A 17877-nucleotide genomic window follows, 5' to 3' on the forward strand; every position below is an offset into this window, starting at 1 on the left:
TACACATTGATCACATTTATCACAGGGAATTTCTACCTGTACCTAATATAGTTTGATTCTGTTTTCCACCCTCTTCCCTTCCTTTCAACCCTTCTTTCTCTCTCTCTTTTTTTTTTAGTACAGGGGTTGAACTCACAAGCACTTGCCAGGCAGGCACTTGTGCTGCCAAGCTATATCCCTGGTGTGGCGTGACCTCACCCCTCATTTATAAAGCTTTGTTTCTGTTTTTTGTTTTTTTCAGGCTGGTCTTGAACTCACTATGTAGCCCAGGTTGACTCAAACCTGTGGCCTCTGGTTTTTTTTTTTTTTTAACTGTTACTTCATGTTTGCATAATGAATCTCTCTTAAAATATGTGAGACTTGCCAGGTGTGGTACATCTGTCATTCCAGCACGTGGGAGGCTGAGGCAGCAGAATTTGCCATGAGTTTGAGGTCAGACTGGGCTACATGGTCAGTTCAAGACCAGGCTAAACCACATGGCAGGGCTGGGGATATATCTCAGTGGCACAGTGCTTGCCTGGCAAGTACAAGGTCAAGAGTTCAATCCCTGGTACCAGGAAAAAAAAATAATATGATAAGACCCTGTCAAAAAGCAAGCAAGCAAGCTAGCTAGCTAGCTTCCCTTTCTCCTTGGCCCTGTGGACATTGAACAGCTTAGTTGTCCTGTCCTGTGGTCCGAGTCAGTCCACTCCCTTTCATCATCCCCTGGCCTCAGCATTTTCATCACCATCCTGGTTGGGTTCCCCAGCCCTTCATTCCCACCTACCTGCCCTGTGCTCTGCTGATGTAATGGTGTCTTTAAGAGTCAGGTCTGACTGTTCTTGTTGTGATTCATTTCCTTTAATGGCTTCCCATCTTTTTAAGCAATAAAGAATTCAAATTCAAAAAATAAATAGAACTTATTGGGCAGTATGACATGTTCAATAGCTCCTGGTAGGAAATTTTGCTTAATGCTGTTCTAAATACAAGATTCTGTATCCTGCTGGGTATGGCTGGCCCGTGCCTGTAATCTCAGCACGCAGGAGGCTGAGGCAGTAGGATTTCAGTGAGTTCAAGGCCATCCTGGGCTACATAGCAAGACGCTGTCTCGAAATAAAAAGATCTTGTATCTTACTGTATGCTCATTTTCTTGCCTGGCTTACCATCTCTTGTTTTATTTGACTGTTCTCTCCTGTTGCAAAAGTTAAACTTTGAATGGTGGCTTTAATCCACGCATTTGGGATACTGAGGCAGGAGGATTGCAAGTTTGAGTTCAGCCTGGACAATTTAGCAAGCCCTTATTTCAAAATGAAAAAAAAATAAAAAGGACTGGGCATGTAACAGTGTGCAAGTCTTGAATTCATTCAGCAGTGTATGTGTGCACATTTGCACAGGCACACACGCAAACTAGTTTAAACCTCACTTGTAGATTTGTACTGTTCTTTGTATTCTCAGCATTGTTCATACCATCTTAGTTCTCCCCCACATTTTTTTAGACAGGATCTCACTATGTAGCCCAGGTGGGCCTTGAATTCACAGAAGTCCACCTGCCTCAGCCTTCCAAATGCTGGAATTGCAGGCATGCATCTTCACTCCCAGCTAGCCATTCCGCATGGTAGTGTAAATACTAGTTTTGCTTGAAGACACCATAAAAACACTGCAAGCAGGGTGCAGATAATGGGTTCAGTACTGAAGTGCCTAGTATAGTGTCCCAAAGTGCTTGATAAATGTTTGTTTTCGACTACTGCAGCCTGGGTTTCACTGTGTGGGTCACACTGCCTTGAACCTGGGACAGAAGGCAGGTCACTATCCTGGCTGATCAATGTTAAGTAAACAGTGAAGATACTGAAACCCTGGGTGGTGAAGAACATGCTGGGGAAAGGGTGGGGCTGAGGGATTTCAGAGGCACAATAGAAGGGTTATTAATGGGTTAGTGGAGGGAGCGAGAAGGAGAATACTCAGGTACCTTCAGTTTTCTACTTCCGTTGATGTGGGGGTATAAATACAATACATACAGATTTACTCATTTATTTTGGGTAAGAGATACCAATGCCGTAGAGTTGCCTATGCCCAGTAGCATTTTCTAGTTTTATTTTCAGAGGTTAATTTTTTTCCCCTTCCAGTACTGTGGATTGAATCCAGAGCCTTCACACTGAGCAACATACCCAGCCTTTTAAATATTTTTTAAATTTTGTGATAAGGTCTCAGTAAGTAGCTAAAATGGCCCAAGCTGGGCTCGAATTTACAATCTTCCTGCCTCAGCCTTCCAGTGTGTTAGGATTACAGACTTACTGTACCCAGCTCCATGCAGGACGTTTATCAGCAGCCCTGGACTCTACTAAATGCATGCTTTTAGTCACCCTGTAATCCCTGAGATGTGACAATCAAAAACATCCTCCACATGGTATTAAATGCTCGATGAAGGATGGGGGAAACTATCCCATCTTGAGAAACATTAATTTGGCCCAATAAATTTAAAATATATTTTCAGTATATAATCACTATTTAAAAGTATTGAAATGGTGTGGTGGTGCTCACCTGTCATCCCAGTATTCAGAAAGCTGAGACCCACTAGGCATGTATTTTTTATTTATAGTGCTTCTGTTTGTACTAGACACATTTCAAGTGTTCAGTAGCCTTATGTGGCTACTGTCTGTGCCTTAGTATATAACAGGTCAAAAATGAAAAAGATGGATAGATTTATAGATTTGCAAAGTCATGAAATAACAGTTAAAATCCTGGGACCTGATGGGGTGGCACAGACCAGTAATCCCAGTGCTGGAGAGGCTGAGAGACAGCCTGGGCACAAGGTCCAGCCTGGGCAAATAGTGAGATCCTGCCTCATACAAACAACAAAATAAAAATCCTGGAGAGTCCAGGTTGTATTCTATGTTTAGAATTGAGATTCCTGGCCCAGTGTTCTTCCAGTTTCTCCCTCGGTTATACTTTTCTTTTTCCCCTTTTGAGACAGGGTGTCACTATGCAGTTCAGGCTGGCCTTGAGCCCAGGTGGTTTCAAATGCCCAACAATCCTCTGCCTCAATCTCCTGAGTGGAGTCCTAGGATTACAAGCATGGGTCACCACGCCCGCCTTTGTGTGTACTTTAAAAATATTTTCTTCATCGAATAATGTGCAGAACATGAGTGAACAAGAGTACTGAGAAAGATATTGATGCAAAAAAAATTTTTTTTTTGTCTTTTTCATTTTTATCGGTACTGGGGATTGAACTCACAACCGCCTGCTTGCAAGGCAGGTGCTTATGCCGCTGAGCTAAATCCCCAACCCCTTTTTTTATCTTTTTTTTTTTCAAAAGTATTGTTTATTGAGTGCTTAATTGGTGATTTTTGGGGTACCATATAAATTGTTTCATTTACTCTCACAAGGACCTTTTAGGGCAAATGATGTTAACCCAATTTATAAACTGGGAAACTGAGACTTATAAAGAGTTAATAAATCAGCTGTTAGTGGCATGAGGTGGTTTTGGAAAAGTCAGGCTGGGTGTGGTGGTGCACAAGTGTAACCCCAGGACTTGGGAGGCCGAGGCAGGAGGATCATGCCAAATTTGAGGCCACCCTGGGGTAACATAGACCCTGTCTCAAAACAAAACAAAAAACCTGGAAAAAAAGGAGGTCACATTAAAGCCAAAGCTCAGGATTTGCCCCTCCAGTCTTCACGCGCAAGTAATGAGGCATTTGCTATCTGCTGATTTTTATAAAGCCATTCAGTCTGAGGACTTCGGCGTTTTCAGGATCTCCATTACTGGCTTGGCCCTGGTTCCGGAAGCGAATTCCTCTCCAGGTGAGAGGTCGCGATGTTTGTCCTTAGTGTGGAGGATCTGTGTGTTATGACTTTCTGTGGAAGCCACTGAACTATGTTTTAAAGTGTGCCCTAAATATAGACCTGCGTGGAGCTGTAATTTTTAGTGAGGAAGAAAATAGTCAAGAAGTAACCACAATCACGCCTGACAGCTAACGTAAAACCAGCGCGAAACACAGCACACGAGCGCGCGGCGCCGGCTCTGCAGACCTCCGGAGCGAGCGCGCGCGAGGCGGGGGCGGGGGCGGGGGCGACGGGAACCAGCTCTGCGCAGGTGCGGGTGCGGGCGCGGCAGAGGCGTGACGGCAGCGTCCGCATTTCCTGACTGTCGTAAAGCCGAGTGTCGTGCTCGCCCGGTAGGGGAGGGACTGACTAGGCGGCAGCGGCGGCAGTCAGAGGAACCGGCCAGGCGGCGATGGTGCCCAGGCGTTCAGTTCGCTCAGCATAGGGACCCCTCCGCGCTCCGGAGAGGGAGCTGCTGTGCGGCGGCGCGGCCCCGCGATCCCTGGGCTAGCCGGCCGGTTGCGGACGCTGTCTCACGCACAGTATTGGTGGCGGTGACAGACGCTGCTCCGGATTCGGGGGCACCCGGGCTAGGCTCCGAGGCGCGGGGAGCGGGCTCTCGACGGGGCCTCATTCCCCTCGCGTCCCCGTCTTCCTTCCCGGGCCCGGGAGGAGGAGGCTGATGGTGGAGGTGAGGGGCCTGGGGGAGGGGCGCGCCCGGGCCGCGCGTGCGCGCAGGGGGAGGGGCGGCGGGGCGAGGAAGAGGAAGGGCCGGGACGCAGGCCGGTGCGGGGTGTGGGGTGTGGGGTGTGGGTACCGGTCCCGGCTCCGACTCCGGCTCAGGCTCCGGCTGCGCCCCCACCGCTGAAGTCCGGGTGCCGCGTCCGCCCGCCGGCCCCCCGCGTCCGCAGGACCCGAGCGCGCTTCTATCCCGCCGTCCCTGGAGTCCTGGGATGGGCTGAGCCCCGGGCTTGGGAGTGCGGGTGACAATGGAGCCGTGAAGGTGCCGGGCCGGGGGGCGGAGGGCGCGGGCGGCCGGGGCTCTGGGAGCTGCCTCTCGCGCGTCCGCCGAGCGCCGGACCCGGACACGCGTCAGATTCGTGTGGAGTTCGCTTGTGGGTCGTTAAAAAAGGTTGATGTTTTATTGTTGTCCTGAGGTAATTTATCAGTCATTAGCAGTGTTATAGTGGGAACATCTGTACTACAGAAATACGGGCCAGCCACCGAGGTTGTTAGATAGGTTACAGTAGCTCTCTTCCGCAGATAGTGTATCACTTAACGCAAGTGTAAGTTTTAACGTTTAATAAATACCAGGAAGTATGCAGTATTCACTTAATTTGTTCGTGTTTGTAGTGTGGGCTGACACTTGTACTGTAGTCAGTTTAGAACTCTCTTGGGTAGCAACCTGCCGGCAGACAGACCTCAATTTATGAATTCTTACGGCTTTCGAACCGTGATTTAATGGAAACTTTCGATCTCTCTCTTAAACATTTGGTGTGCTGTCTCTTAATTTTTCTTATGTTAAGGACTTCATCAGCCAAAAAGAACGGTCTGGGGTAAAGAGGCTAAGGTTCCATTTCCTTTCCCGTTTTGTGTATGTGTGTCATTGCTTGCAAAAAAGTTAAAATATGTTGTTTGAGGTTACATATACGGTCATGTTGTAACAATGGTTTATATTTATTTATTTGGTTTAGGGGGTGGTATTGATTGAAGCCAGGACCTTTGCATTGAACTGCATTCTTAGGGCTCCCTATGTTTCCTTTTTTCTTTTTTGGAGACAAGATCTCTGTAGTTGAGGTTGGCCTTGAACTCACTATGTATCTCCAGCTGGCTTCAAACTCTTGGCAGTCCTCCTGCCTCAACTTCCCGAGTGCTAGATTTACTGGCCTCTAGCTCTAGATTAGTTTTTATTTTGGGATAGGGTCTCCTTAAATCACTAAGTTGCCCAGGTGGGGCTCAAACTAGTGATCCTCCTGCCTAATTCTTCTTTATAGGGCTGGGTTACCACACCCTGCCAACTACTACTCTTTGATACTTTGTGTTTAGTAAAAATGTTTGTCCTTAGAAACTATGTTTTTCGTATTAAACCAGTCTTTGGTTACATCTGGGAATTGGAACACAGGAGATGAGAAGGAAGCCCTTTCACTCTTGACCGGATGCTCTGTGGTGTTTGTTTTTTGCAACGCTAGAGATTGAACTCAGGCCCTCCTGAGGACTGGGCAAGCTCTCTGCCACTGATTTATATTACTATCTTTGTTTGTTTGTTTGTTTGTTTAAGCTTTGAATTACTTTACTTTTGTTAGTTTTGCCATTTAACACTAGACAAATGAGTTTTTAAAAATTATTTTTTATTAATTTTTTTGTACTGGGACTCAAACTCAGGACCTTGCTCTTGCCTGGCAGCTGTGCTGCTGAGCTGTATTCCCAGCCTGGACAGTGACTTTTGTTATCTCTTGCTTGTTTGTTTGCAACCTTACCAAACAATAATATTTTAAGGCTTAGTAGGGGTGTTCACGCATTGATTTGAATGACAGTGGTATGAAAAACTGTGAAGAGTCTCTTTGATTTTAGGGGAGCTATATGGATTGCTTTTTCCCAATTGACTGGTAACTGTTGGTCAACCTGTTTCAGCAGACATATGGTTGAACTTTATTTTTTTTATTTTTTATTTTTTTGCAATGTGGGATGTTGCTTTGTGCTGTCCTTGAAGTTATGGGTTCAAGAGATTCTCTTGCTTCAGCCTCCTGGTAGGATACCTGGGACTGCAGGTTAATAGTGTTGCACCTGGGATTATAGTTGGCTTTTGTTTTCCTTTTTTTTTTTTTTTTTCTTTTTAGTGGTATTGAGGGTTGAACGCAGGATCGTTGCAATGAGCTAAACCCCTAGTGTTTTTATTTTTATTTATTTATTTATTTATTTATTTTCGTTTTTATCGGTACCAGGGATCAAACTCACGACTGCCTGCTTGCAAGGCAGGCACTTATGCCGCTGAGCTAAATTCCCAGCCCCCACTAATGTTTTTATTTTTATTTTTTGAGACAGCATCTTGCCACTGCTAAATTGTCTAGGCAGTGCTGGAACTTGTAATTCTCCTGTCTCAGCCTCCAAGTGCTGAAATTATAGGTGTGTACCACTATGCCTGGTTTAGAGGTTTTTGTTTCTTTCCTTTTTTCTTTTTCTGTTTTTGAGACAAAGTCACACTATGTAGTTCATACTGACCTTGAACTCAACTATTTGGCCCAAGGGAGTATCCTTGAACACATGAGTCCTCCTGACTCAAGACTCCCAAGTGCTGGGACAGAAAGCATCACCACCATGCCCACTTAAAGTTGGTTTTGAAGAAAGGTATAATCTGAATAATTTCATTCCAGTAAAAAGTTTGTTACTGCAGAGATTCTAACTTAATGAATTTCACTCTACTACTGCATTTCTACAAAACATTGAAATATGGCTGTGCAGTACTCAGTACTGATGTTTAAAATGAGAGAACAGCCATTTTCTTGTGTAAGCAAAGGACTAGTCATTTAGCAGATACTCTTACATGGTTATTTTTGCTTTCAAATTTAAGATGTGGAGAAGAAGACTGAATCAAACGGTTTGGATCTTTAGGTGTTTCTTTAATTTTTATTAAGGAGAGGCTTTGGTGTGTCATGGCATAATTATAGGTGCACTTGTTTAGATGACCCCTTCCCTACCGTGGGATGGCATTTAATTTTGGGGGGGGGGAATGATAGTAATTAAAATATGCTATGATTTGACATTAACTTCTGTGGGTGGCACTATTTTTAAAAGTATCAAGCTAGAGATTGATTTGTATTTCATATCTCAGTTTGCTTGGTCAACATTGAGCCTGCGGGTTTTTTTTTTAAATTTTTTTATTAGTATAGTTCTGTAGTACATGATTGCTTGCAGTCATTGTGGAGGGTTGGCTCATATATAGAACACATCTTAATTCTTTAATCTTTTTCCTGAGACAGGCTCTTGCTGTGAGGGGACCATAAACTCCTGGTGAATCTGCTGCTTCAGCCTCCCTAGTTCTGTGATTACCAGCATGTATCTTAATTCTTTTTACTTCTTTTTCCCCTTTCACCCTCCCTAGCATCTGTTTATCTTTAATCTTCCCTTAGTTTCATAGATTTCTCAAGTGCTGAAATAAGAAGTGTATAAGATAACTGTAGTTTACTCTAGGTCCCAATTCTTTTTTCATGACACAGGATCTTACTGGGCAGTTAAGGCTCTCCTTAAACTCAATGTGTAACCTAGGTTGGCCTCAAATTTGAGACAGACCTCCTGCCTCAGCCTCCCAAGTTCTGGGATTATAGGTGTAAGGCACCACACCCAGGTAGGTCCCAAATTTAGTGGCTTATATTTAAGGTAGGTATTTTGGGTATTCATAATTGCACTATCTTCATTAGGATCAAGTTCCCAGAAAAAGTGTTACACTGACAATATAAATTACTTGTATATGTATATGCACGCAATGTGTGCGTACTATTCCTTTGTTTTATATAAGAAAATTGCTGTTCTTTTATTTTAAACACATACTTATATATGTTATATTTTCAAATGAACACTGTATATGTTTGTGATATAGATACATGGCCGTGTTTGTTGTTCTAAGTAATACTGTTGTCCATGGTAGAAATTCTTCAAACTTTATTGGCCCTTGGATGGTACTTAAATTGAAATTTAAATACTCCTGGGTAACATTTTTCTTCTTCTTCTTCTTCTTTTTTTTTATCCATTTTATTTCCAAGAGAAAAAAGAATACAGCAAAATTTCAGACCACAACTGTCAGGAGACAGCACTGGGTAACGTTCTTTAAATTATCCTGAATAATCTGTTTTAGGAACCAGTAATAATTTTTCATCCAGAACTACATTTGAATGTCTTGTAATTCTGTTCTTTTTTAAAAAATTTTTTTATTTTTAATTCTGTTCTTTTTGGATCCCACAGAGTCTAGGTTAACAGCTGACCCAAGTTTCTGCAGGTACTCAGTTTATACCATTAGATGAGCAGTAAGCTTCAAGTGCTTAAAAATAAATATGTGGCGCCTGTTTGAGCAATACCACACTATTACTGAGTCACTCAGTAAATGTCTATTGAGTGGCACTCTTTGTCTCAGAGCAAATTTTCTTGGGGTGAAAATGTAATAAACAGGAGTTGCAGGTAAAGGTTTGTGCTATGAAGAAAATCAGCCCTGCTTTAGAGAATGATGCAGGTGGGGTTCTGCTATGGATTGGGTAGATAGAGATAGTCACTTTTTAAGAGTCTGTCATTTTTTGTTTTTGAGACAGTGTCTCACTGTGTAGTGCAGCTTGGCCTTGCTAACTGTGTGTCCCTGGCTGGCCTTGAGCTCCTGCTGACTCAGCCTCCTGAGTTCTGGGATTTACACGTGGGCATCACCAGAGTTGGAGACTGAGGAGTGAGTGCAACTAGTGGTAGAGATGTCTGGTATTTGTTTCAAAATACTTCTGTGCAAAAAGTATGTGGGGTGAAGGGTGAGATAAGTGAAGTAAACGTGGCACAATCTTGATAGTCGTTGGTTTGGATGTGTGAATATTAATATTGTCTCTGCTTTTGTGACATTTGAAAGTCTCCACTGCCTCATGAAGCACTCATTAATGATTGTATTTTTGTGTTTTTATGTTTCTGTTGTTGTTTGTTTGTTTTGAAACAATCTCACTGTGTTGCTCGACAGAGTACCTTGAGCTTTCTGTGTAGCCTGGGCTGGCCTCCAACTCATGGTAATGCTCCTGCCTCAGCCCCCTGAGTAGGCAACATTCCAATCCTGTCCATATTTATCACATGTGTGTTTATTTGTTGCTCAGATTGTCCCATATTGTCTGCATTTGTTAGTGTTGGCGTTACAGGCCTGTGGGACACTCCTAGATACCCTTAATGTCTCTTATTTGCAGACTTTATACTGAAGAAGCTATAAAATAGCTAGCCAGCTGCCTGCCTGGCTGCCCACCTTCTGTCCTCCCTCTCCTTTTCCTCTCCTTTCCTACCATCTTCCTTTTCCCCCTTTCTTGTACTGGACATTGAATCTAAGGCCTTCACACCTCTCAAGCCCTTGTATTTTTTCAGACAGGTTCTTGCTGAATCACTGAACTGCCCAAAGTGAGTTTAAACCTTAGCTCCTACTGCTTTGATCTCTCAAAATTCTAGAATTACAGGCATGTGCTCCCTCTACACAAGCTAAAATAGTTACTTTCTAATCCCTCGGTGTCATTCACCAGCAGGCATTCTTTGTCAGTATGGACTCATATACTCCTTGCTGTATTCATTGAGTTACAGTGCATTGCTGTGTTTATTTTTCTCCTTTTTTTTTTTTTTTTTTGTCTTTTTCGTTTTTATCGGTACCAGGGATCGAACTCATGACTGCCTGCTTGCAAGGCAGGCGCTTATGCTGCTGAGCTAAATCCCCAGCCTCCTGCTGTGTTTATTTTTTTGCAATCCTAGGAATTGAACTGAGAGGTGGTCTACTGCTAAACTATATGCCTGTTCTTTTTTGGGGCAAGTTTTCTTGCTTAGTTGTAAAGACTGGACCTAGCCAAGTGTGGTGGCTCATGCTTATAATCCCAGCACTTGGAGGCTGAGACAGGAGGATTTTTTTTTTTGGTCTTTTTCCTTTTTATCGGTACCGGGGATCAAACTCACGACTGCCTGCTTGCAAGGCAAGTGCTTATGCCGCTGAGCTGAATCTTCAGCCCCCGACAGGAGGATTCTTGTAAGTTTGAGACCAGCCTGGGCTACAAAGTGATCTCAAGGCCAGTCTGAACTCTATGTAGTGAGATCCTGTCTCCAAAAGAAAAAAAAAGATTGGACCCAAACTTGTTATTTTCTTGCGTCAGCCTTCCAAAAAGGAGGGATTACAATTGTGTGCCACTGTATTTAGCCTGTGTTTGTTTATTTTGATACTCAGATCATTTGACATACTCTCATCTTTTAAATTGTGTGGTTTTTTTTGTACTGGGGATCAGATTCACTTAAATTGTTTTCTGAGCATTTCCTTTGTTGCACAGCAAGGTGTTCCGAGCTCGTGTCTCTTTTTTTGGAGTGGGTATGGAGAATCAAACTCAGGACCTGTGCTCACTATACAGGCACTGCGCTGAGCTGTGTCCCAGGCTCTCATCTGTTATCTTTCCTCAGTTATAAAATTAGCCATTCTCTAAGTAACCCGGGTTCTTCAGTGGGGAAAGCAGTTTGCTTTTGTGTTACGTATTTATTTGTTTGTTTATTTATTGTCTTTTTGAGACAAGGTTTCACTGTGCAATTCAGCCTGGCCTTGAGTACATTTTCGTAGCCCAGGCTTGCCTTGAACTTGCAGCGGGCATCCTCCTGCCTCAGCCTCCTCAGTGCTGGTGTCATAGGCGTATACCACCACATCTACCTGTCATGTGTTGATATGTAGGGAGAATTTCCTGGATCAGACATCTTTCAAGATACTAAATTTCAAAAAGTAAGATAACTAAATTTAAATTGGATTTTGATAGATTTTTTGGGGAAGATTTTGTATATAAAATAGCCTGATAAGACTTTAGAAATTTAGGGGCTGGGGTTGTAGCAAGTGGCATAAGCACTTGCCTGACGAGCACAAGGTCCTGAGTTTGATTCCTGGTGCCCCACCAAAAAAAAAAAAAAAAAAAAAAAAAGATTTCAGAAATTTATTACATTTACCTTGGTCAAGTAACTGAGTTCTACTGATACAGTTGTTATTATAGTCATACAAGTTGGAATGAAAAAAATTGTGGATAGGGCTTACCTACTTAACTTTTTTAAAAAATGAAAAAAAGATTTATTTACATAACTTTTTAAGAAAGTCATCAGACTTTTTGTCCTGAAGAAAAATACTGCTTTTTAACTAGCTTTTCTTTTTTCTTCAACTTTTTTTTTTTGTCTTTTTCATTTTTATCGGTACCAGGGATTGAACTCACAACTGCCTGCTTGCAAGGCAGGTGCTTATGCCACTGAGCTAAATCCCCAGCCCCATCTTTTTCCTTCAGCTTTTTAGATCCTTGGGAATGAAACCTAAAGCATTCACACCCAATCCTTTATTTTTTAAAATTTTTTTAAATTTTGAGACAAGATCTTGCTAAGCTGCTGAGTTCTCAGACTGTGCTCAGCCTTGTAATTCTCCTGCATCAGCCTCTAGAATGCTGGAATTACACGTTTGTGGTACTGTGTTGGATTTAACTAGGTTTTAAAATGAATTTTTAGAAATTATAATGTAGGCCAGTCCTGGTGGTTTGTATCTCTAATTCTAGCTCTTAGGAAGCCGAGACGGGAGAATCATCATGAGTTCAGAGTCAGACATAGTGAGTTCAAGGCCAGCTTGAACTACTTTGCGTGACCCTGTCTCAAAAAAAAAAAAAAAAAAAAAAAACTACAGGCATACCACCCTGTGTGCCTGATGTCACATCTCAAGAAAAACTCAAAACAAATGAAAAACAAAATTACAGTGTAGAATTTCACTGTGATGGAAATTTAAAAATGTAATTATAGGCAAGTAGTTTTATATCTTGGTATATTTCTTTCTTTTTCTTCTCTTTTTTTTTTTTTTTTTTGTGGTACCAGGAATTGAACACACAACTTTGCGCTTGCCAGGCAGGTGCTTATGCCGCTGAGCTAAATCCCCAGTCCTGTCTTGGTATATTTCATGACCATTGTCTCATCTCTGTGTGGGTAATTGCTTTATTTTTATTTATTTATTTATTTATTTAGTTATTTATTTATTTTTGATGGGGTCTCACTGTGTAGTTCAGGCTGGCTTTGAACTTGGTATAGCACAGGCTGGCCTCTAACTTATGGTAGTCCTCCTGCCTCAGCCTCCTGAGTGGTGGGATTACAAGTGCCACCACCCCAGCTCTTTTTTTTTTGCTAGTGTGTTTATCTTTGTACTTCCTTATAGTAGCAGTTTGCTTGTTTATTTTGTTATTTTTATTAGTCCATGCTTGTACTATGTAATATATACATCATGAGGGATTGGTACATGTACATATTACACTGCCATGTTTCTTATTTTTTAGAGAATTACATTCTTAAAAAGAGAATAGAAGGTTGTGTGTAGTGGCACACACCTGGAATCTCAGCACTGGGGAGGCTGAGGCACAAGGATCACCAGGAATTGGAGGCTAGCCACCCTTGGATTCTTTCTACCCTGTTCTTTTCTGAATGTGTGTTTATTCTGACTATGTATGTGTCTGTCCAGAGCAGCAGTCCTCAGATATGGCCTGTCATCTCTTTTGGTGTTTTGTTTTGAGATAGGGTCTTGCTGTGTACTGTAGTTCAGGCAGGGCTTGAATTTACAGTGGTCCTCCCACCTCTGGCTCCTGAGTACTGACACTACAGGTGTATACTACCTTGTGGGGATTTTGATTTGATTTGACTTGATTTGATTTGATTTGATTTGAACCCTTTGTAGTTCAGACCAGGCTTGAACTCACTGTGTAACCCTGGCTGCTCTTAAATTTGCTGTGATTTTCCCATTTTTACCCTCTGAGTTCTAGGATTAACGGCTGTGCACCGCCACACCAAGTTTGGTCTGTGAATTTGTGAGGAGATCTGTGAGTGCTTCAGGAGATCTGGCAGGTTGAAACTTTTATAATGATATTGAGTTCTTATTTACTATGTGGCTAAAGTCAGCATTAGTTGACCTGTGTACTGATGATGTAGCACTGTAGCAGAATGAAAGAAATAAGCATCAAAAAGCACCGAGTCAAGATAGCACAAAACTGCTCTACTAATTAGTATATTCTTTGTTTCCACATTTATATTAAAATACGAGTTCATTTAATAATTTACTTTATGAGGGTGTGATGGCGCATGCCTGTAATGCCGGCACTCAAGAGGCTGAAGCAGGAAGATCACAGGTTGACAGATTAACCTTACACCAGGAGAGCAAAGACTTGGTGTATGTTGTCTGTGTTCACTGCAGTCCAGAGAACAATGCCTGCCTCACGAGAGGCGTTGAATAAACATTTATTAAATGAGAAGGTAGTTAATTATAGTGGTGATGTATCCCCTCAATATTAACATTATTTTCTTTTTTCCTTCCATCTAATTTTATTGGTACATGTTAGATATGTGCAATGATAATATTCATCATGAGGAGTTTGTACCTGTATGTGATATAACTTGTCTTGTGGGGGACAGGCTGTGTGTAGTAGGAATTGAACGCGGGACCTTAATGCTTGCCAGGCAGGTGCTGCACTGCTGACCTATATTCTAGGCCCAACTTGTTCCTATTCCCTACCTTTCCTTTTGTCCTATTTTTTTTTTTTCCTATTCCCCTACCCTTCCTTCAGTCTAACATTACTTTCTACTCCACAGTTGACATTGTGAGGTTTTTTTTTCTGGTTCCAGATACTTGAGATGGAAAAAGTTTTGATGACCTAACTTCCTTACCATAAGTGAGTTGATATTTCTGAAACATTCATGTAAGATTCTTGAATTACCCCATTTTGTTCTCATGCAAATGCATACAGTGTATTTTTCCTCATAGATAGCAATCCTAAATTAGTAACTTTAAAGCCTGGACTTATAGGGTTTTTTAGGGGTTGAGATGGGGAGATATTGTCTTGGTGTGTAGCTCAGGTGGCTTTGAAATCACTGTGTATCCCCAGGCTGGCTGATGATCTTCCTGTTTCAGCTTCCCCAATGCTAAGACTATAGGTGTGGGCTACCATACTTCTGATATAACTTTTTTCTTTTGTACCAGGTATCAAACTCAGGACCTGTACTTGCCAGGCAGGTACTTATGTCACTGAGCTATGTCCTCAGCTTAACTTTTTTTTTTTTTTTTTTTTTTTTTGTCTTTTTCTTTTTTTTTTATCGGTACCGGGGATCGAACTCGCAACTGCCTGCTTGTAAGGCAGGCGCTTATGCCACTGAGCTAAATCCCCAGCCCCTTTTTTTTTCATTTTTATCGGTACCAAGGACCGAACTCACGACCGCCTGCTTGCAAGGCAGGCGCTTGTGCCGCTGAGCTAAATCCCCAGCCCCCAGCTTAACTGTTTTCGTTTTTTGTGTGTGTCTCTTTGAGACATGGTTTTGCCTATGTAGTTCAGGCTGACCTTGAACTTACTTTGTAGTCTATGCTTGCCTGAAGCTTGAAGTGATCTTCTGCCTCAGCTGTTCAGTGCTAGGATTGTAGGCATATACTACCACATCTGGTGTTAATCTTTAATTAAAATACCATACTTCTTTTTCCCTTGCCCATCATTTTAACTAATCTTCAGTTACTTTTATTTCTGAGTATCCCCAGTAGGAGTAACTCATAGTCTGAATATACTAGATTTATTTATTTTTTGTCTTTTTCCTTTTTATTGGTACCGGGGATTGAACTCACGACTACCTGCTTGCAAGGCAAGCGCTTATGCCACTAAGCTAAATCCCCAGCCCTACTAGATTTAATTTTGATTTAAATATACTAGATAGTGATAGAACTGTGGAGGAGAGGAAGAGGAAGAGGAGGAGGAGAACGAGGAGGAGGAGGACTGGCGGTGGCTGAAAAGATAAGAAGTATAAAATATAAGTAACCTTTATTTTGGGAATGCGGGGAGAGACATTCCCCCGACCCCCTGGGGCGTGGCATCTCCACCCCGGGGCCAGCGATCTCTCCGTGGAACATGTGGAGTGAGGCACATAAGTAGCCTTGGCCTGGGGTGGAACCTAAGGGGCATTAGGGATGCACAGGTAGCCTATTTGTCTTAGTTGGGCGCCAGAGGTAATTTCTAAGGGTGGGGGGAGATAGGAGCTCCTTGGCTTTACGGGCTACAGTATCCGGCCTGGGCCAGCAACCCTTTCAGATAGGAATTTTGATTTAAAAAGAAAATATATATATAACTAAATGTATGTAGACTGGACTCCATGTACAGTAATCTGTATTAGAGATAGGATCACTATATCCAGAATAAAATTAATTGGCTGGCGTTAATATATAGGCTAGTACCTTCCCTCTTTTCTTTTCTTTTTTTTTTTTTTTTTTTTTTGTCTTTATCGGTACCAGGGATCGAACTCACGACTGCCTGGTTGCAAGGCAGGTGCTTATGCCGCTGAGCTAAATCCCCAGCCCCTTTCCCTCTTTTCTTTGTGGTGCTAGTTATTGAACCAAGGGCCTGGCACATGCTGGGCAAGTGCTCTGCTGCTGTGCTGTGAACTCAGCCCTAGTTTGCTGTTTTTGGTTCTTGCAGCAAGAATTTTCCTTTATGGTTTACAGTGGCCTCTGGAAGGCAAAGGTGGCTTTTTGTCAAAGATAGCGTTAGAAGGGGTTGGGGATTTAGCTCAGCGGCATAAGCGCCTGCCTTGCAAGCAGGCAGTCATGAGTTCAATCCCTGGTACCGATAAAAACGAAAATGACAAAAAAAAAAAAAAAAAAGCCTTAGAAATCCCTAAACTTGCTCATAGAATACAAAATACAGGCATATAGTCCCTCAGAGATGAACAGCTCTGTTTTTCTTTAGTATTGGGGCAAATTGTATTTTCATTGTTAAACACCAGATGAAGTAGTAGGCTTGTGTGTATGGTCCATTATGTGGGAAAAATAAGTAAGTGGCTGTAAACTTCAGCACGTGACAGCACAGCAAGGAGATGCTCATATCATGAGAGACACATGACAAGCAAGAGCAAGTAGAGAATAGCTGTGTTTTGCTTTCTGGGTCATGATCTTTCTGGGCAGACAGTCAGTGAGCAGGATGGTACGTATCACGGTTGAAATTATGTGTTTCCTTCATATAGTCAAGTTCATTTGATGGATATGAGGCCTAACCAGGGGTATGTGTTCTCTCCAATCCAATTTTCAGTGTGCTTTACCTTCAGCCATTAAAATACCAGTAATTTGGTTTTTTCCCTTAGGTTTATATTCTCTTTCTTTAGTACATACTCTGTGATTGATTTTTTATATATTTTATTTTAAAGAGAATAAAATCAAAGTAAAACAATGAATCCAATTAAAACAAAACAGTGAAAGTGATACAGGACATGATAATAAGAACTCAACAATGGCTACCATAATGCCTCTTGTTATCTTTGAAATAGCTGCCCATATTATCCTACATAATAAAATCAAATAAAACAGAACAAAATAAAACCAATCAAAACAATGGTGAAAGCAGTACAGAACTTCAAAACAAGATAATAGGAAATCAACAATGATTACCATTAATATATTGTTACCTTTGAAATAGCTGCCCATACCGTGAGATGTAATAAAATGAAAAAAGCCCAAAATGATGAAAATGATATAGAACACTAAAACAAGATAATAGGGAATTAACAATGACTATCACCTTCAGAAGAAAAACCCCCACAGTTGCAAGATGCTCAGACTATTACTGGTTTTAAGCCTGCAAAGTCAATCAAACAATACACGCTCATTTTTTTTTTTTTTTTTAAACTTCAGTACCTATCATCTCAGACTGTGTTTTTCCAAATCAGTTGGTTGCTTGTGTGTGCCTGGAGGAGGGGGTCGGAACTTCTTATCTCCTATCTTGTGCACCAACTGGCTCACAGGAAGGAGTTAGCTGCTTATTGGTTGTCTTCCTGTCCTGCATGACTGCCACTGGCTCACAGGAAGAGACTGACCCAGCTCACTCTGTGATTAATATTATGTAGGGCTACATATTGTGATAGACCTAAATCATGTAGAACAAAATTTTTTTTTATCCAAATAATATGAGTGTTAACCTTCAATGAGAAATTATTTGGTTGGGTGGTTTTGCTCCCCATGTTAGAGCTACACTTAGGACATGTTCTCTCACTTAGTTTTCTGGTTTTATTTTGTTATTCTAACCTTTGCTTTGCTTTGACATTTAACAGCATGGTTGGGCTGTTGTTAATTTTTTTTTTTTTTTTTTTTGGTCTTTTATTGGTCTTTTTTTGAGACAGGGTCTCTATGTAGTTCAGGGTGGTCTTAGGCTCACTTTGTACCCCAGGCTGGTCTCAAACTTGTAATGATCCTCCTGCCTTAGCATGCAGAGTGCTGGGATTACAGGAGTATCCCCTGGCTTTTTTGTTTGTTTTTTGAGGCAAGGTCTCACTATGTATTTCAGGCTTGCTTTGAACTTACTGTACAGC

The 17877-nt window shown here is 41.9% G+C and overlaps 1 protein-coding gene across 6 annotated transcripts in view; it reads left to right on the forward strand.

The window, feature by feature from the left end:
- Nucleotides 1-4324: 4324 nt before the first annotated feature.
- Rnf111 (ring finger protein 111) overlaps nucleotides 4325-17877 on the forward strand; it is a 73580-nt gene continuing 60027 nt past the window's right edge. Inside the window, exon 1 of one of the 6 annotated variants that reach the window (XM_003463488.5) lies at nucleotides 4325-4489. The gene's annotated coding sequence lies outside the window, so the exon portion shown is untranslated. Of the gene's footprint in view, nucleotides 4490-4791; nucleotides 4956-17877 lie in introns of those variants that run through there. The other 5 variants (XM_013145471.3, XM_063243355.1, XM_063243352.1 and 2 more) reach the window with 5 other exon arrangements.

This window comes from Cavia porcellus, unplaced genomic scaffold, assembly GCF_034190915.1.
Source record: "Cavia porcellus strain 051 isolate PalLab524CR breed Dunkin Hartley unplaced genomic scaffold, mCavPor4.1 scaffold_38, whole genome shotgun sequence".
Lineage (NCBI taxonomy): Eukaryota > Metazoa > Chordata > Mammalia > Rodentia > Caviidae > Cavia > Cavia porcellus.